Source organism: Tamandua tetradactyla, chromosome 7, assembly GCF_023851605.1.
Source record: "Tamandua tetradactyla isolate mTamTet1 chromosome 7, mTamTet1.pri, whole genome shotgun sequence".
Lineage (NCBI taxonomy): Eukaryota > Metazoa > Chordata > Mammalia > Pilosa > Myrmecophagidae > Tamandua > Tamandua tetradactyla.
In genome coordinates, this window is record NC_135333.1 from 15,412,832 (window position 1) to 15,434,538 (window position 21,707).

A 21,707-nucleotide genomic window follows, 5' to 3' on the forward strand; every position below is an offset into this window, starting at 1 on the left:
CAGAATGACTTTTCAAAGAGGGGAATTTAATAAGTTGCTGGTTTACAGTTCTAAGGCTGAGAAAATGTCCCAACTAAAACAAGTCTATAGAAATGTCCAATCTAAGGCATCCAGGGAAAGATACCTTGGTTCAGGAAGGCCGATGAAGTTCACAGTTTCTTTCTGAAGTGGAAGGGCACATGGCAAACACAGCATCATCTGCTGGCTTCCTGTTTCATGAAGCTCCCCGGGAGGCATTTTCCTTCTTCATCTCCAAAGGTCGCTGGCTGGTGGACTCTGCTTCGTGGTCTTGCAGCACTCTCTGCTCTCTTTGAATCTCCTTGATCCTCCAAAATGTTTCCTCTTTTATAGGACTCCAGAAACTTATCAAGACCCACCCAAATGGGTGGAGCCATGTAGTCACCTAATCCATTTTAACAACCACTCTTAATTAAATCACATCTCCAGGGAGATGATCTGATTACAGTTTCAAACATACATGATTGAATAGGGATTATTCTGCCTTTACGAAATGGGATTTTGATTAAAACATGGCTTTTCTAGGGGACATACATCCTTTCAAACCAGCACATTCATACATACCATCTCCCATACACCTCCCTCTCATTGATTGCTAGTATTTCTATCTACCCAATTTATTTTACCCTTTGCCCCCACATTATTTATTTATTCTTTATCCATAATTTTTTTACTCATTTGTCCATACCCCAAATAAAAGGAGCAACAGATACACAGTTTTCACAATCCCACAGTCACATTGTCAAAATTATAACTTTATACAATTGTCTTCAACAATCAAGGCTCAATGGTTTCAAGCGATTCCCTTCAGCCACTCCCATACACCATAAACTAAAAAGGGATATCTATATAAAGCATAAGAATAACATCCAGGATAACCTCTCAACTCTGTTTGAAATCTCTCAGCCACTGAAACTTTATTTTGTTTCGTTTCCCCTTCCCTTTTGGTCAAGAAGGCTTTCTCAGTCCCTTGATATTGGGTCCCAGCTCATGCCAGGATTTCTTTCCCACATTGCCAGGGAGATTTACATCCCTGGAATCATGTCCCATGTAGTGGGGAGGGCAGTGAGTTCACTTGCTGAGTTGGCTTAGAGAGAGAGGCCACATCTGAGCAATAAAAGAGGTTCTCTGGGGATGTCTCTTAGGCCTAATTTTGAGTAGGGTTAGCCTATCCTTTGCAGGAATAAGTTTTGTGAGGGTGAACTCCAAGATCGAGGGCTTAGCCTATTGATTTCTCTGTTCCCATTGTTTGCAAGAATATTAGAAATTCTACAAATGAGGAGATTGAATATTTCCTCCTTTCTCCTCAGTCTCCCAAGGGGACTCTGCAAATATTTCTTTATTCACTCCCCAAATTACTCTGGGATATATTGGGGCATCACTCTAACCTGGACAAACCAACAAGATCTCACACCTTATTCAAGATTGCATGTACTTATGGTGTCCAACTAAATTGACCATACAAGTTAAATTAGGAAATGCACTATCCAAAACATAAATTTTGTGCCAAATAAATAGCTCTCCCTTTGGTCTCACCTAGAAGTTGAAGTTTTAAAATATGGACCATATCATTCTTTACTCTGAATTCTGATTTGCCTTCGTCCTATTTGGATCAGCTTCATTCATATCTCTACTCAAAGTCTTATCACTTTTCAACTTTTTAAACAATTCCTGTATGGGGTATTACTGACTTTCATAGCTTCAGAGCTCTAACTCTGAGTCTCAGGAGTCACATAAATACCTAAAGTTTCTGGGAACGACCAGGTTTATACAAACAGCCCAGTATCTCAGAATTTAGAAATAACAGAACTCCTAAAGATATGACTGCTACAAGAGCTTACAGTCTAGGACCCTTTACAATAGGCCCCAACCTGATAATCCATGTTCTCGAATTCAGTTCACGGAGTTTTTATATTATAATTAGTCCAAATGATTGAGTCATGATAATAGTTGTCTTTTTATTTCTGACATTTCGTTCAACATACAGTCCGTAAGGTTCATACACCTAGTTGCATGCCTCACAACTCCACTCCTTTTGTGGCTGCTCAGTAGTCCACTCTATGTATACACCATAGCTTCCTCTTCCATTCCTCAGTTGTTGAACCCACTACTTCCATTCACTGTGGATTGGGAGCACTGCCACCATAAACACCAGTGTGCTTATGTCCACTTGTGTCCCCATACTAATTTCTCCAAGTATATGTGAGCAATGGGGTTTCAGGATCATATGACAACCCCACCCCTAGCATGCTGTGGAACCACCACACTGCCATCCAAGGGGCTGTACCTCTCAGTTTTCCTACAGACAGAGAATACGTACATCTCTTTCCCCGTGTTTTCTTTAGCACTTGTTTCTCTCTGTTCATTTTTAAACAGTTTTACTCACACATCATACGATCCAGCCTAAGTGAATGGACATGCCTTCGCCACCATAATCTATATGAAGACATTGCCTATTCTTCCACACAGAATCCATACCCCTCCCCCATGTCCCCCACCTGTTGACATCAGTTTTGGTATGATGCTTTTGTTACTCTCAAAGCATATTACAATGTTATTGTTGACTATAGGCCCCAGTTTGCATAGATGGCTCTTTTTCCTGTATACCATTTATTTTCAGCATCCTGCAGTGTTGACATTCATTTGTTCTCCCTTATGCAAAAACATTTTTTTCATTTGTACATTTAATCACCATCCTTGTCCACTCGAGGCATTCCTAATTATACCATGTCAGTCTTTATCCTCTATCTTTCCTTTTGGTTTCATATGTGCCCCTAGCCCTTCTCTCTCAATAATACATTCAGCTTCATTCACTACTTATATTATTGTGTTACAATCAAGTAGTTTTGTGCTATCCATTTCTGAATTTTAACCATCAGTCCTGTTGCACAATCTATATTCTTTCAGCACCAATTGCCCAATCTCTACCCTATTTCTATCTCTTTTTTTGGGGGGGGGGGGGGTGGTGATGCATGGTCTGGGAATCGAACCCGGGTCTCCTACATGAAAGGCGGGCATTCTAACCACTAAACTACTCGTGCACCCCTTATTTCTATCTCTTGATAACCTGTGTTCTCAACTTCAATTCTCCAAGTTTGCTCATTAGTGTAAGTTCATATTAGTGACACCATACAGTATTTATTCCTTTGTTTCTGACTAATTGCACTTAACATAATGTCCTCAAGGTCCATCCACGTTGTTACATGTTTCATGACTTTATTCCGTCTTACAGCTGCATAATATTCCATCATATGTATATACCACAGCTTGTTTAGCCACTCAACTATTGATGGACATTTGGGCTGTTTCCATCTCTTGGCAATTGTAAATAACGCTGCTGTAAATATTGGTGTGCAAATGTTCGTTGTGTTCTTGCCCTCATGTCCTCTGAATATATATCTAGTCACTTTGATAGCAGTTAGGAAACAATAGGAACCAAGTAAATTGCCTTTTCATCTTAGGCCCAATTGCTGCTATTGTTCATCCCTTACCTGGATCTCTTTCCTAAGAAGCGCATTAGGCCTCAGATGAATTTTGCACAATAGACCCCTTGGCCAGATCTTTCTGCCAAACCAATCAATAAGACATTCTTTGAACATAACAAGCTCTGACTGCCATCGGTGTTCATGCTCTTGGTTGTTTTTCTCATAATAGTAATGGGCCTGAGTTAACCCCATGGTGTCTCTCACCTAGTTCCCTTGAGGTTGATGGCACTCCCCTTGGGATGCAGTTTGGCCCTGCAGCCCTTGCCCAGATAATGGCCTGTCTTGATATTTTGGCATTGGCTGTCTTAGAACACACTCTCATGAATGAGCAAATGGTCCTTGGCCAGGCTCCTAAAAATAACTTGTTTTGCCTGCTGCCTCCGCATCTGATTGCAAAGTTGGTGGTATGTATTATTAAGTAAATGTGAACAAAAATGTGCCGTGGTTTATGTACTGTTTATCTAATTCTGTGGTTTGAAAGAGTGTCAGCATCTCTACCGACTTTTGTGGGTTTTACGTTTGCATTTGGATACACCCGAGTGCTGGGTTCTTTTAGTTCTCTGCGTGAAATCTTTTACGAAAGCTTTGGTTTTCTCCTCTAGGCCTGGTGTCATGCAATGAAAACGGTGTACGTGCATGGTCATATTTTCATCTGTGTGCAGGCTGCCCCCTTGGGGTTTGAACATTAGTATTTGCTGATTTTTCCTGCCATATATATTTAAGTGCAAAGAATTTCATTTAGATACAGAAAGGCCTGTAGGTATGAGAGAGTATAATTTTTCAATAATGAGCTTAGTGTGTATAAAAAGGTACTGGGCAGTTTTATATGGACTGTTTATAAACTTCTGAAAGGGAAAAAACCGCACTCTATTCTGTTATTAGGATAAGGCAAATCTGACAAGAATACTCTCTTCATTCAAGTTTAACCGATCTGTATTAAAAGACTCAGAATCAGTATTTCAAAAAGATAGCACGCTAAATAAAAAGTACCAAACAACATTAATCCTAAGTAGTCCCTTTGTTTTTTCTGCGATGTACTAGAGCACTAGCAATAATAAAAGGAAACTGGAAAATCGCGATGGGAATGATCTTTTTTCCAAGTTATTTGGTAGTCTGTAACTGGACTCCAATATTTTGACATTGGTCTCTTGTTTGAAAGTATCTTTGGTTAAAGACCAGATTGTTCTTAAATGGCCATAATCTACTTTCTAAATGAAAAAAGAAACTAATCACATTTCATCATACTCCAGCCTCTTATTACTAAGGACTGCATTAATCCTTTTTTTTTTCTGCTTATTTTTTTGTTTATTTATCTATTTTTGTAGGGGCAGGCACTGGGAATCGAACACAAGTCTCCAGCATGGCAGGTGAGAGCTCTGCCTGCTGAGCCACCATGGCCTGCCCTGCATTAATTCTTTTAATGGTATTAAACGAGTAACCAGACTGTTAGCTATGGTTTTCGAATTGTTAATAGCCCACCTGCACTTATTTAATTTTTGTCTTTCCCAGTGTTCATATGTTCACAGGAACTCGATCCAACTGGTTAGGCATTAGATAACTGGTAAATGCTTAATGCAATGGCACATTATAAACATCCCCGCACTATTCCCTGCCTCTTAGATGTGGGGACAGAGAACACTGTGAAGTCAAGCAATTTTGCTCATGATCACTCAATCACTGGTGGAATGAGGAGGTGGATTTAGTCCATTTATATCAAGCTGGTGACCCAAGGCTGCGATAACTACATAAAAAGCCCCCAAGTAACCCTGAGCTTCATTCAGTGGCAGCAGTGAGCTCAGGCTTCTAAGTCTTTGGTGAGTGACAGACTCAACAGGGAGTTTTAAACACACGTGCCTAGATCCCATGTCCAGACCCCACCCTGGGAGGGCGGGATTTAGGGGTAGGACTTGGACAACTGCATTTTGGGATTCTGATGAGTACTAAAGCTTGTGAATTAGTGACCCAGGCAGATGGTCGGATCTCCAAGCCCGTACACTTGGAGAAAGAGCTTGAGGGGACGAAAGGATTAGCCCAGTTCTGGCGCCACACCAGGAAGCACGGGAAGGGGGAAGAATTCCTGATGGTTTTCCTATAGCTCGGAGCCAGGGTCAGGCAGCCGAGAAATCTTTGCTTCTGCCCTAAACCACAAAACTCTGGCAAGGTCCTTGGTGATTTCCTTGTGGTAAAGAAGGATAATCATTAGATGCTGGAGTCCCCTCTACCGTGGCCGGCTTTGTGCTGGGCTGCAGCAATGGGCGCTGTCGGGCGTCCTCACTGAGGTGATGACCACCGTTATGCCCAATTCTCCCAACTCACCTCTTCTTCTCCCTGTCCTGTGCTGGGCTGCAGCAATGGGCGCTGTCGGGCGTCCTCACTGAGGTGATGACCACCGTTACGCCCAATTCTCCCAACTCGCCACTTCTCCCTGTCCTGTGAGGTCCTGCTCACTCATCATTCATTCGTTCAAAAAATATCGGAGCGCTTTCTATGTGCCAGACTCGGTGAGAGGTTTGACTGCGGTAATCGCAAATCCAATAATCTTAAAATAGGGCTATCTTGAAACACACAGAAATCAACGAAAAGTCCTTTCATTTTTAACTCAAAAATTTTCCTGGTTTTTCAAAAGCATTCCAGCACTATTTTCCTTTATCCAATATGAATATTGACTCTTCAGGTTTCTTTAGCTTACACAAAAATGTAATATTTACTTTTGTGTTTTCAAGAACAAGCTGAAGCATTAAAACCAACTTGATGTTTCATCTAGAAAATAGACTAATCCCCTAAAATTTACCTTCTGCGTATCAAATAATGCCTCAAACATCTGCAAGAGAGGAGACCGTCAAAATGAAACCATCAAAGGAAATTAAAACATTAACATTAACAACATCTTCTGAACAGTTCTGGAAATAGAGGTTGCAAAATTTGTACCAAACTGCAGAAAGAATTCTCAAAACAAAGCGTGATGGACAATAACTTGTCCTATGATGAAGTCTACAGCCCAGTACTTAAGCTGAAATGGGACCTCAGAATTCAATTCTCTTAGATCTATTATTCTTTATTCCAATCATGTTTCCACAAATGGATTGTCTTTAATAATTACCCAGAATTAGAGGGAAGCATAGGTTTAATAAAACCATCATGATGAATTTTTGTAGGAAAACAGACAGATAAATAGACGCATATTTAGAGGAGAGATAGTCCTCCAAATAGATACGTATACTTCTATTTTTCTTCATATCTATATATTTACATGGTTTTGGACTAAACGTATTAAAAATACTCCGAATGATCTTATTTTGCACAAGTCTCACGTATCTTATAATCATAACAGCCTACAAAATACACAACAGTATTATCAGAGGAAATAGGTAAGTTCTCTAAGTGCCTCAAGGACCCACTGTGGTCTTCAGCAATACACTCCCAGGTCATAACATAAATGTATTTTTAACTGCTGTGCTCAGCGATACAAAGCCCTTAGGGAAGCCTTTCTTAATGTCTCCCATAGATATTTAAACATTGCCACTTATCACGGGAAACCCACCTGAACAAGGAGAAAGAATGACAGCAGTAATAAAAAGAACAGTTACTGGCTAGAGTTTGTGATTGAAGCAACATGGTTTTGGAGAGCTCATCTTCCATTATCAGAAATGTTTGAGTCTTCCATGCGATGTTGCAATATCAAAGTGACCAAAAAGAAGTATTTTGCCCCACAAAGAACTGTTTCCTTGAGAACATGGTCCCTGTTTAACTGGACCTTTAGAAAAGGAGTTAAAAAAAGAACAGGGATATTGGAAACTATGTTTTCTGTTTTTTTTGTTGAGGAAGTAAAAACTAGCGATCTCCTTTTTTGTCTTCTTCCTGGAGAAATAGCTGAATCCCACTTTCAGGTCCCCTTGCAGTAGTTTGGGGCCATGTGACTGAGTTTTGACCAGTGGATATGGACAGAAGTGTCAACTGCCCACTGGGGCCTGTCCCCAGTTAGAATCCCCCAGGTGTGAGCCTCCATGCTTTTTCCCAATTCTATGGAGACTTGGGAAGCCATATATTAAAAGTGGCCTGAGCCGTGGCTAAGAGATTTCAAATTGAGTCAAAAGGTTATTCTTATGCATTATATAGATATTCCTTTTCAGTTTCTAGTGTATTAGAGTAGCTAGAAGGAAATATCTGAGACTGTTGAACTGTAATCCAATAGACTTGATTCTTAATGACGATTGTATGATTATATAACTTTTATGGTGTGACCGTGTGATTGTGAAAACCTTGTGACTGACACTTTCTTTATCCAGTGTATGGGCAAATAAGTAACAAAATAAACAAATAAATAAACAATGGGGGGCAGATATGGGGTATGGGGCTCTTTGGGCATTCTTTTAAAATGTTTATTTATTTATTTTGGAACAATGAAAATGTTCTAAAATTGTGGCAATGAATGCACAACTATATGATGATACTATGAGCTATTGATTGTGTACTTTGGATGATTATATGGTACGTGAATATATCTCAATAAAACTGCATATTAAAAAAAAGTGGTCCAAGACTGAGACCTTGATGGCTAATACAAAGAGCTTTTGGTCCCTGAATATCTGCATGGAAAAGAGGTCCCCATACTCAATCCCAACCAGCCCACATTAGACTATTAAGTCAGAAATAAACCTTTGTTTATGTAACCACTGAGGTTGTGGGAGTTGGTTGTTGCAACAGCTAGCATTGCTTATTCTAACCAATATTTTCACATGCACTAAATATGTGTTCTAGTAAATATATTAAAATATACTATTTGAATATAGCCCTTGTTACATTGTTATATTTACATGATATTATATTCCATTTAAAGGTGCAAGCCTGTGTGGCAAAAAATATCCTATCTTCCATTGTGTTTTAGAAGAAAGCATATGTAAGAATTGGGTTCAGCTGTTTGGGAAGAAACTCCAAATAGCAAGGCCTTAAATAGAGATGATTTATAACTCATAGCAACAAAGTTAGGAAATAGCAGTCCTGGGCTTGCATGGCCATCGATGAAGTGATAAAGTTCAAAAGCTTCTTCCAGCTCACATCTCCAGTCTCCCTGTAGTATATCTCCTGTCCTCGTGGTACATATAACAGTCTAAGCGCCTATCATCACATCCACAGTCCCGAAAGTAGAAAGAGACAAAGAAGAAAAAGATAAAAGGGCACATCAGCTATTTTGAATGTGGGCTTCTTATAAACTGCCACAAAACACCTCTACTGATATTTCTTTTCCCAGAACTTATAATATGAGTATACTTAACTGCAACTGATGCTGGAAAATTTAGTTTTCATTTGGGGCAGCCATATACTTAGTAAAACTTGGGGCTTTTATTGGTAAAAAAGAAAGGGGAGATAGCTATTGGGGAGATTACCTAGAGTTTTCACTGCACTTAATAAGTACAAAGTTCTACTGTGAAGAAAAAATTGGCTTATATACAATGCAATTTTAGACGTACACAAGTGTTCAAACATGCACTTTTCTAATATATAAAGATTTGCAAAGCATAGAGCTGAACATTGCTGTTTTAGTCTCAACCTATCAAAATTCGTTTGTAGTCAGTGAATTAACTATTCTCCAGTGTTTGGTGTATAAACATAACTGCATCAGGCCACAAAGGAAAAATAGGGGTACTGTACTTCAGACTCAAAGGAAGATCATTTTTTGGATCAGAATGCTTAGAAATGAGTAATAACATGTACATATGAATATAAATAGGCTCTACAATGTTTCTATGTAGGCAGGGCCACATAAAATGATCTTTGCATTGATCTGAGGATAGCTATGTTCTACTTTAAGTCTACCTGTGTCTGTGCACATGAATGGCTGTGTGAGTGAATGCCAAGAATTTGCTGTATCTTCCATTTCTATAACGCCTACTACTAGATAGAATTATGGAGAAATTCCGGATAGAACAAATAAATAGAAAAGTGATGACTCTCAAATTAGATATATAGTGGACATCTCTATCATAAGATTTCCTTTCTGTGTACTCTATTCTTTTCTTTCTGAAATACTTATTTGTAGCTCTGTTGAGTAGGCAGTGGTGGAGTGCGGATCTGGGTGGGTTCCTCCGAGCCCTCCCCATCTGTATACTCTATTTCACAGGTACATAATATGCCAGATTTCTCTTTATTTCCTATGATCTTAGCAATTGCCCCACACTCAATATAATACTGCATTATTTGGTTTTAAAAGAATATCTATTCCTTTCCCTCATCTCTCGTCCACCCACGATCATTTCAACACTATATTTGCCTCTGTATTTTGGCAACACCTCAGGGATCAGGTGTTGGGAAAGTCCAAAAAGTAGCTCCTAGGAAATTAGGGCTAGTTAATTACCTTCCAGGCACTGTCTAAATGTTTACAAAGGACTATCTCTTTTAATTTCCACCCACCTCTATAATGAAGGTAGATTATTACTTGATCATCCCCACTTTTACAGAAGTAGAAAGAAAGGGTTGGACATCTTGGAGCAACTTGGTTAAAGTTATGTAGCTGGGGGAGCCCGACTTTAGGCATACACAGTCTACTTCCAAAATCCACGCTCCCTCCAGATCCATCATCTCCATAGCGCTGGTAGGCCAACAAAGCACATTTGAGAAGCCCTGCCTTTTACAGAACACGCTGTTGAAAGACACAATATCCCTCCCTGGTAAGGCTTATAGTAGACTTAGGAAAAGAGCATAATAAAATGAAGATGACTCGAATACTATATGCCGAATATCCTGTCCACAAGAAAGCACTGACCTCAAGGTTGAAGCCGTCTTGCAGAAGAATGAAGAATGAGGGTTGTTATGGTTGAATTGCATCTCCTCAAAAGACATGTTCAAGTCCTACCCAATGGTCCCACGAATATGACCTTATTTGAAATAGATCCTTGAACATGTGATGCGTTAAGATGAGGACAGAATGGATCAGATTGCACCTGAATCTGATATGACTGATATCTTCGTAAGAAGAAGGAAATGTGGCCACAGACAGAGAAGAAAGAAGGTGGTCATGGATGATAGAGGCAGAGACTGAACTGCTGCAGCTGCAAGCCAAGGTGTGCCAAGGACTGCTGGTAAACCACCAGGCACTGGGGAGAGGCAGGAATGTTTCCCTACAGTCTTCAGAGGGAGCAAGTCCCTGCTGACCCCTTGATTTCAGACTTCCAGCCTCCAGAACTGTGAGGCAATACATATCTGTGGTTTCTAAACCCCACAGTTTGTGGTACCTTGTTAAGACAGCTCTACAAAGCTAATATTGGGGTGTTTGACTCCAGCTGATAACATACTTTTGGGGACCGTCTGGCCTCACTATAATAGAGGCACTAATTTGAGGCAAAGGTTTTGTTGATATTTTTCTGCAGGCAGATCTTGCCTTGCCATGAATTAACTACCAGCAATTCTCATATGTGCTTGCTCGTTTTCCCCCAAATCATTTATTTGCAATCACGTTTGCATATTCTGGGCACTGCAAGTTGGTTCACTTAACAAGGAAGAAGGAAGCTGATAAAGATATTGTTAATGGATCTTTTTTGTGCATAAAAAGAGCTCCCATCTTCCCTCCCACATGCTGTCCTGAATTCCCCTTTTTCGTCTTCTCAAAGTTTTAACTTTTTCTCAGTATATCTGTGTATGCCATATGACAGTGATTTTCTGTGGTAAATGCTTTATTCTTCAATAGGAATCTTTACAATAATGAACTCCTACAATACTTATGTGTAAACGAGGGCCGTTCCAAGGCAAAAATCGAACCTTGCACATCATCATTTTTGACAGTTTAAAAAAATTCCCCTTGAATGTGAGTAGAATTTTTGACTGGTGCAAAGAAAAAAAAAATCTTTCTTTTTTTTAATTAATTCTCTCTTGGAGCTAGGGTTTTTACATGTTTTGGGTTTACAATATGGGGTCTCAGAGAGGACAGATCATTAATTCATGTCAAAATAGTCAGCTTACGATGGAGAGAGAGTACATTTCATTCTGTTTCTTACAGAAGCCTGGTGGAATTCTATATGAATGCCATTTAAAACATTAGAGTGCTCTCAAGCTGACAAACAATGTTCGTAAGTGGGCTGGTTATGTAGGAGCAGCAGGGTCTGGCATAAGGGAAAAGCAGCACACCTTATCTTGTGGGGGGTGGGGAGCAAAATAAGTGATCATGGTAGCAGTAGCTTTATTTTGCTCACTCGCAATAGCAACAACAAAATGATGCCACAGACGAAAACTGTCATGTCCCACCCACTCCATCTGTCCTGTGCTGTGCACCCACAGCTCCCCTCATTCTACAAATTAATCTTTCACACATTTTTTAACAAAAAAAAAGTGTTAATGTTATAAAAGAAAAAAAAACAAGGAAAACAGAAAGGGCTGTGTAGAAAATAAATTCCATTTAAATTTGATGGCAGTTATGACTTTTTTTATTGACTATAAGAGCAAACAGTCACATCAAATTGGTGCCACTGGCATGTAATTAAAACTACAGGGCACCCTTAATGATCTCTGACAATGATCGTGTGCTTTTTCTTTTTTTAAATATAGCATGCACATTTTGTCCAATTTGGGCTCTTTTTTCCTGTTGCTTTTGTCCTCTTTCTGAGTGGATATTATTCATGAACTGAGTCTTTATTATCTATTTGGCCATCTGCATAGCATTGGCCATAGTCCCCTGTATTGCAATTTTGGGTGAAAATAAGGACTATTGGAGACTGCAACACTAATAATCTGCTTAAAGAACCAAAAAGTAAAGAGCTTAAAGAAAAATATTTGGGATGGAGGTGAGGTTTGGGGGCATTTGGTGTGCAGGTGGGAGAAGAGACATAAGTTACTCTGTTCACTCAAGAGAATCTGGATATTCACTCTGATCAAACAAACACCTACTTGTCTTGATAAAACAACAGGCAGTTCTGAGAGTGCTGTTTCTTTGTGCTAGATGCTTTGGAAAGAAAAAAAAATGCTTTCTTTACTTATCCTCTCCTGCTTAGAAGTCCACACATCCCTTAGTGGAGTGGCAGTCCACTTTTAGCATATTTTTGCTATCAAGATTTTAGATATTGAATGCTCACGTTTACAAGGCATTAGGTGCCTTGTTTTTAGTTTGGTGAAGGGAGATTTTTTTTTAATCTAAAATATTAAGATATATTTCCAATTTTATAAAGGTATATATTGGGGGGAAAAACGACTAACTAGAAACTTACATGATTGTTTTCTTTCTAAAACTTCTCCTTATTTTATTTGATTCTTTCTTTTTGTCCCCCCCACCCCTTTTGAGCTTTTCTTCTCTTTCTTTTTGAAATTCTCTTCATCAATGTTAGCTTGCCTTCTTTTTTTTTTTTTCCTTTTCACTTGTCATATCTTCCCTGCAGCCACTGGAAGGCCATGGAAATCGGCTGATTGCATGATGAGTATGGATTAGCAATGAAACCTCTTCCTGAGAAGAGTAAATACACAAGTCTATAATACACTTATAATATTTTTGTTTCAAATGAAAACATAAAATATTCTATTTGTTCTTTAATGTTCCTTGTTTTTTTGGCATATAGTTGGCTCCTATTAAACTTAAAGAATATGCAATTTAAACTACGCTTTCACACACACACAAAGTATTTGGCCCTACTCTGCCAATTATCTCTCATTTAGAAAATAAATTATTTACATATATTTAATCTTGGTTTAAAATAACTTTTCTTGTATTTTTTTATTTGACTTTCCCTTCCAAATTGGTGTACATATATATATATATATATATACATAAAAATTCATATTTGGAATGTTCAAGCTAATTCCTCTAATATCCATATTGATTTACTAAAACCAATGAAAAATTTCTAAGATCAAGAGGAGAAATAATCCAGTTTTGAAAACAGCCACTTGTGTACTTGCTCATGGTGGGTAAAATTTAGGTCATTCGTTTAAATTTATTTTCATACTTATTTAACTTGTTTGTAGAAGGTATGTTAATCATTTAGAAATGATTAGGAGTGAATTTGTGTCTTTTATTTTCAAGACTACCTTCATTACAAAATTATAACAGAAATATCAAACATTTCTATCACATAGAATGGCATGAAGTTTTTATTAACATTATAATAAATACATATGTGTCTATATGTTAAAATTATATATTTCACTTCCAAGAAAACTGCAGAGAATAAAGATATAACACATTGTAATTATATGTTTATGCCATATAATTACATTTTCATTAAGTTAGTATGATAACCACTGATAGTGTTAAACCTTATCCTGATGGGCATTTGATAATCTGGTTTAGGTTTCTCTTTGTCAAACTATAGTTCAGGGCTGATTCTACTGAAACTACAGCAATAACTACATAAACAAAAAAACCTGCCTCCAAATAACAAAATCCACATTCATGATTGAAATCCAAAGTTCCAGTCTTACACCATAACAAGAACAAAGTGATTAAAAACTATGAATTAAAAAATCTTCTTTTAGGAAGATTATATACTAGAAATACTTTCAATGAATTTGAAAGACACTATACTTGTATGAAACGGTTTAGATCGATATCATATGTTCCCCTTCCCCCCCCTCCGCCCCACCTCTCTCTCAAAGTATTGTCTTGTACTGAATTTTATCTGAATGCTAAACATTATCTCGAAACCATGGCTTACAATTGCTCTGTGTCTAAATCGGGATTCTAAGTCAGAATAATGAACGGGGGCTCTGTCTCCATTCACTCTCAACCTGTGAAACTTTTAGACTTGTTTAGAACAGCAGGATTGGAGAATGAAGCACTAATATGCTTACGTAAGATATGTTCATTCTTGGATCTTTCTGTAGCTGTTTTGAAGTATTGGAGACTGATAGCCTTAAGAGCTGTGTAAGATGAAAGGATCTCAATCAAATTTTCTTACCAGATCCCAGAAGTCTCCTTATGGACGTGAGAGTTTAATTTTCATTTAAACAACAATAAATATACGCATAAGGCTTTGAGATGAATTTTGTAAGCCCTTTAGCCATAACTATTACATCCTGCCACCAAATGAGCTGCTGTTCTCACTTTGTTTTATGGGCTCTGCGTAGCCTGTGTTATTGTATCTGCCAAATAAAACCCAGCAAACCATGCAAATGAAAATATAATCCTTTATCTCTCACAGTCACAGGATGCACCCATACATACAGTTTTAATAGATTCCTCCCTACCAGATTTATTGCTCTTAGACCCTACTGTCCTAGTAGGATCAACAGAAAGGGAAAACATCTTTTGCTTGGAGGCATCTTCATTTATATCAACCAATGGCATATGTCTTTAGTTGAAGCTACACTTGAAAAGTCAGGAATAATTCCTCTCATTATATTTTTAGCTTGCCTGTGTAGTTCCGCTAACATAATGGACTTTTTCCTTAAGAATAAAGACCAGATACATGGTCTTTTTCCAAAGTCTAGCAAATTTAAATTTGTTTCAAAACAATGGAGTTTTTCCTTTGATTTTTCAGAGTGGCCTAAATATTTTAAGAACAGTGACCTCAACGAACTGATGATTGACTAGTTCTGCAATTCCCCAATCTTAATTTGAAGTCTTGGACAAGTCACTTGGCCATTCTACTTCAACTTTCTCCTCAAAGTAACAAAAATAATGTCTTATGCCTATAAGAGAAGTTTAGAGAAATAACTGCTTTAAAAAAATCAAATATGAAATATTCTGTACATATGCTAGAGATTTGCGGCAATTCTGTCAGGAGTAAAGTCTCTACCACACCCATCTGGGGTATTTCCATGTCAGGTTAGACTACTCCCAAGAAGGTATATGGACACTTTTCTGTTGATCCTCAGAATTAGCTCTACTTTTCAGTCTTTCCTGAATTTGAATTGAACATATAAAGCACAGCTATTTCCTTCAGTCTCTGGAAAAATGCTATTTCTTTCCCTCTCCCACTCCCCCTTTCCTCCCTCGTTCCCTTTATCTCTCCCTCCTTTCCTTACCCCTGCCTTCCTTCTCTCCTACAAATATTTCTTGAATGCTTTTTTGTGTACCAGGAACCATTCTAGGTGCTGAGGATAAAGCGTGAATGTCATAGCCCCCACCCTGAGGTAGCTTACACCCTACCAAGGGAGACAGACAAATAAAAAATAGAGTCAGGATCTTAGAATCATGGGGATTTTCCTGGTTCACTTTACCAAAGTTTTTCAGCCCGATTTCTTTCCAATGCTATTAATTCTGCATCTGGTTACGTAATAAATGCTGCATCTGGTTATGATCCGGGCTACATGTTTTGTATGGAGGCCAACGTGTCTAGTTTTGGGCCTTATGTATGGTAGATGTTCAGTGACTATTGGGTAAATGAATAAATATTGGAAATGTGATTAGTTTGGTTAATAAGTAGTTCTTAATTCCTCAATGAAATGTCAGTACCTCTGCACAATTTCCGTGTAAGGTCAATCTAAAGCCATGTAATGAGTGTGCTGTGAAGCTCTGACTCTATATTAAGACTATCTAGTTTTTATCAAGCAGGTATTATCAGATAAAGCAACCCAACTAATGACCTAGGCATGTGCACGTTGACACAGATGTCTTGATTGTGGCAACTCAATATCTGGGGAAAATTTAAGTGCCAAATATATTCTGATCCTCTCTTTAATTTGTGCTAACTCTTTCACAAAGCGTGTATTTCAGGACAATCAGTGAGACATGAGTTGACAAAAAAAATCGTGGCATAGGATCAGCAGAGCCCAAGAGGGAAGATTGACATCACTGTTTTCTTTACCATGCTGTTCCTGCCACTTCCACAGGCAACATCTCCAACCCCGTGGCCATGTCACCAGATCACTGCCTGGTGGCCTCTTTCCCTCTCTCCACTTGCCTTCAGTTATCCTCCTTCCCATACTGTCAGCATCTTCTAATCGCTCTTTAAAGCCCTCTCCCCACTGTTGTCCTTATTCAGCTCTTGCCCAACCGTCATTTGTCTCTATCTAAAACCCCTATTGTGCATGTGTCTTTGTTACAGTCCCTCGTTGCTGTTCTGTCTTAGTGAGTCTGTGTTCCTGCATCTGTCCCATATTCCAAGTGCTAAGCCACAGCTTGGCATTGTAGACCTGTTGTCACTCAGCGTGATTTTGACTCAACCTTATTTTTTTTGCTATGACCTTCTGAACAGCCTCAGTTTTGTAAAACAACTATAGTGCAATGGGTTTTCAGTTCATCAGACATTAATGTACAGAGACAGGAACAAAGGAAACTTACTTCAAGGCAACTAGAAGGAATTTGAAGTCTGTTTTCCCTGGGTTCATATTCAAGAACCACTTTTCCTATTGTCTCCCATAAAGCCATTACTGCAGCTTCAATTTAAAATGCTTATTTTTACTGAGTTTAATTTAGATACACATTTGAATTGTAAAATGGGTACTTTAAAAATAATCACTTTAGTCTTGAGCATAAATCCTAGTTCTTTGTAAGGGAAGTAACTTCCTTAGTTGCATGTTATCACTAAGGATGAAGTAAATTTCTGGAGTGAGATTTAACCTTCTGTCTGCTCTTATTACCAGAATAGTTTGAATTCAGCATGTATCAAGATTTTTATGTTATTTTTATAGAATGTCTTTACATTAAAGTATTTTTTATTAAGCCTATTTTATATTATTACAATCGTTAGCATTAGTATGCATTTATTAGTGCCAACAATATATTAGCCACTGAAAGAAAAACAAAATGTTGTATTTGTCCAGTGGGTTCACAGTGACATACATAATGAAGTCATAGATAAAAGGGGAATGATATTTTTTCATGTATTGTTGGCACCTAATATGTGGCGGAAATTTTATAAGAACCATGAGAATACAGTCCATATATCTAAATGTATTGTTTATTGTAAATAGTTTTTTTGATCTATCATTTTCCTTTTCACCTGCTTAAGTCCAAGAAGGTGTTGCATTCAAGAATGGAGCAAGCATAACGGGAAGGTAAAATCTCTCCCTGTATTAAAATGCACACAAATGGGAAATGTTTCTACTCTGTGGTCAGAAGCGTAGTACTTGACACATAGTAGTTGTGCAATGCCAGTAACTACTGGTGATATCTCTTGTTCTCTTTACTTCACCTCAAATTTCTACAAACTCTAATTTAAGTAACTGAATATGATTAAGAACATTAGCGTTTAAACAGTTAGAAATTTTCTTCTTTCCTTTTGGACATAATGGACTACTGCCATTTACTATTCTTTTTACAGAAATCAACACTCCTTAAAGATTTACATTGTGAAAAAAGGCCATTAATATCATTGGTTCCTATCAAATTTTTCTTTAGCAGAACCCCATCATCAGGAAAAATCGTATGTTTCATCAGATTATTTAAAAAACTAAATATAAAAAATTCACAGATAAGATGAAGGCATCTTTTAACTGTCCAAATGACTGTAACCTCCAATTGAAGTATCTGGCTTTGGGAGGTTCGGTGTGATTTTCAAGGGTGGCTGGCTTACCTATAGACATTTGGCTTGTTTAGGATAGTATTTAAGCATTATTTTAAGATTATTTGAGCTCACATCAATGGATGGCAGGAAAGGCATTCTGTGTAGCACGGAAGAGAGCCAGCCTGGGACTTGAAAGTTGCTAGGGATTATATGCAAAAGTGAATAATGAATATATTTATAGCACACAGTTAACTATAAAAAGCTTCATTGTATACACATTTCCTTTCCGTATGTCATAATGCAAAATACATTTTACAGGGGGACAGACAGTTTGAAAGAGAGAAACTTTGAGTTTCTGATGGGGGTGGGCAGAGAGAAGAGGTATGGGTTGGATGGCTAGTGAACCTCCTCTTTCCTCCCTTCCTAAATTCTGCCAAGTCACCAGTCTTGGTCCCAACCAGACCTGAACTATCAGCTTCAATCATCATGTTCTCTTTGGATTTATGATGGCCATGTAAAAGCATTGATTTACAGTAAGCAACTGAAAACTGGCTACACAGGAAAAACAGTTCTGCAAGACTGTCTTCTGCTGCTCTCTGCCCCTAAATTTGAATTAAGGATTTAGGCTCCTTCTGCTTTCAGTATAGGGGGTATTCCCCCAATGCCTTGGGTAAATCTGCTTAGGACCTTCCTCTGCAAGGGTATATAATAACATTATTTCTGTCTTCAGGGCTGAGAATCAGGCTGAATTACCTGCTATTTATGGCTTTTCATAGTTCAGGAATTTAATAGATTTAAATATCACAGAATTTGTAATCCAGGGAGTTTAGTATATGCTGTGTTTAGCAGAAGCACAACTATATATTATGCATGTATATAAATATATACGCACATCTATATACATTTACACACATATACGCAATAATGCTTTAAGAGATAAGCTCTGTTCATTTCATTATTGTGGTGTGTGTTTAGTTTATTCATTGTCTCACCTGTGTTTCTGTGTCTCCTCTCCCTTTAGGCCATATCAACTGTTCATTTCTAAAAGTCAGAAGCTTACGAGAGAGAGAAAAGAGAAACACATGTACAACAGGTTCTAAATAAATTAAGAGTTTCATACATGATATTTAAAGTGAGTGGCCTTAATAGAAGTTTGAACAAATTTTTCATTTTACTGTGTTTTTCTCCTCTTTAAATTCAAAATCTGGTTAACATATTCTATTATATTTTAATAATTTAATAAAACAGATTTTATTATATTTTAATAATTATTATGTTTAAAAATCACAATTAGAAGTATCTGGCCTTTTATGTTATTATTGTTCATCTCTAATTTTTTAAGAAAAAATTCCAATTATACATAAAGTTAATGAATGCATAAAGTCATTATTCAAAAATTAATTTCATAGATAACTTTTTCACCATGACCTTTTGCACAAAGTGTAATAAAAACACTGATGTTTTTAAAGCTTTGACCTGTGGGTCACATTCAAAAGTCAGACATTCATTTTAGGAGTTGACCTCCAAATTAAATTTCATTTGGTCTGTCAACATTTTAAACTATTCAATTGTTATTCGTCAAAATGTATGTGCTATTAAAACATAAAATGCATTCACTGGCAAGAAATCTAATTATGAATGTCGCTTACTGGTATTATTTTTTAATTTTAGGATTCCCAGGAAAGTATGGATTAATTGAATACAGAATAGAATAGGGATTCTTCTAGAGGGAAAGCAATGGCATATTTTCCCATTGACCTAGAGACTGTACATCTTGTACTTTTCTCTTACCGTGGGAGGAAAAAAAAAAGTAGATTGGCTCTAATAAAACTTGGTCAAGTAGCTTTGTATCATGGGAATTTGCTAAGCCTGTTGTATAGTGGTAAGCAGACCCTAATTTGAGAAGCTTACTTGAAGGGGGTGTTTAGAATCTGACTTATTACCTCCCATGATGAATAAAGTACAGCAATTTTTCTGACGACATCTCTGATATATCTTACTTTGTTTATAATTTGTATGCTGATACCTTTCCAAAAAGGATTAAAAGTATCATTTGTACAGTAAGTTTATAATAAGACAGTTTAAAATAAAGTCAGAGGTTAGAGAATAAAACAAAGAAAATTGAAATGTAAGAGCAGCGAAAAAAAAAAGGGTACCAGGGACCAGGGATAGGCTGTACCAGTTGAACAGGAAACTTACCTCTAAGGTCTATATCCTCTATGTCATTTGGTTTCTTTGCTCCATTTTAAAAACATATTTATCCCATTTTTTTCCCAACTAAATTTAAACTCTGGAAAGAAGAGACCATGTCTTAAACTTTTTTGATGTCTTCCCGTATCTCTGCCCGAGTACCTTCCTAGCACAGAATAAATGCTCCACAAACATTTTTTTTTTTGATTCTGACGATGAATATATACTACACATATTTTCATAAATTTGTAAAAACTTTGACATAATTGAGGGGGACATACTTGCTTCCTTAAATATCCACTTAATATTTCTTGTCATACTATCAGTCCTCAAAATGGATTCTAGTAGTGATTGTTAGAAGTGAAAAACATGTCACACCTGTTGATGCACCAAGTTTCCCCCTATGTATCTCTGGGCTGTTATTTGACTTCTGAGTCTCATGGAAGCTTTTGTTGGAGTTGTGATTTTGCTCTGTATGCCAGAGTTGAATTTCTAAGCTTTTTGTGGATAATCTGCATGCTCTAATTTTCTCATGAAATTTACTGTTTAGTATTCTGACACTATCAATTACTTTGCCTATTCACCCAGAGGAGCTGTTTATTTTCATTATTTTAAATTTTAGTAGAGGAGAAACAGCTTTAAGAGTGTGAACCATTCTTTTTCTTCTCTTTTCCCTGACCTTGTTAGTGAAACACCTTGGCTTTTACAGTATATTTCATCTGTCAAGAATATTAATAGATTTACCTAACTTTAAACAGGTCAGGCTGAAATTGGGCCTTCTATCAAACCGAAAAGACCTAGAAGTCATCAAAAGCACAGCTACAACAGTATATTTCACAGAAAAAAACAATCAAAAAAACCAAGCTCTAGTTATAAGGTGGCCCTGGGGTCAGTGTGTAATCATGAGTGATAGATGTTTGAGGAAAGAGTGGTGACCATCACAACTGTTTCAAACAGGATATTCTAAAGGCCATTCAGTTCCAGGAATTTCATGTGCTCCTGTTGTTGCTTCATTAGCAATTCAACATGTTTGATTTGCCCAAACCATACTTTCAACCTATTTCAACCATCTGACCTGGAAAGCACGTTTTGCCCACTTGAAAGGTCTCCTGGCAAGTTGGTTAGCAGCAGGCCTACCAATCCTGCTTCAGATAGTAAAGAATAAACTCATTTGACAACTAATAGTGCACTGACCTCCTCCGCTTATGCAATTTTTTGCAACTTTTTGTTTGTTATCCAACTTTTTACTTGTAATTCTCGCTTCCTCAACAGGATTTCCAGTTTCTTGAAGGCAGACATTTCTACATTTGCTTGTGGCCGTGGTAGCAATGAACACATTTTTTTGCAGGGCAAGTACCGAATAAAATACGAGTTTATTTGAAGGAAGGCAAAAGAGACTGGTGTATCTCTGTCCTTGGCAATGTAAAGTTTGGGTTTGATAACGTGTACTAGGTAAATAGGGATGGAATCAGGTTAAGGCATCTACACGTATCAGTTTTACCGTAATTCTCTAAAACTTGGTAACCTAAGAATGTTTTTGCTTGTAATACTGTAAATGCACACGGGACGTGGGAGTTCTGTGGGAAATAGAGACGCTGTGCTGTGCTCTAAACGACCACGCAGGGGAAGAGCGCCCGGGAACGCGCCT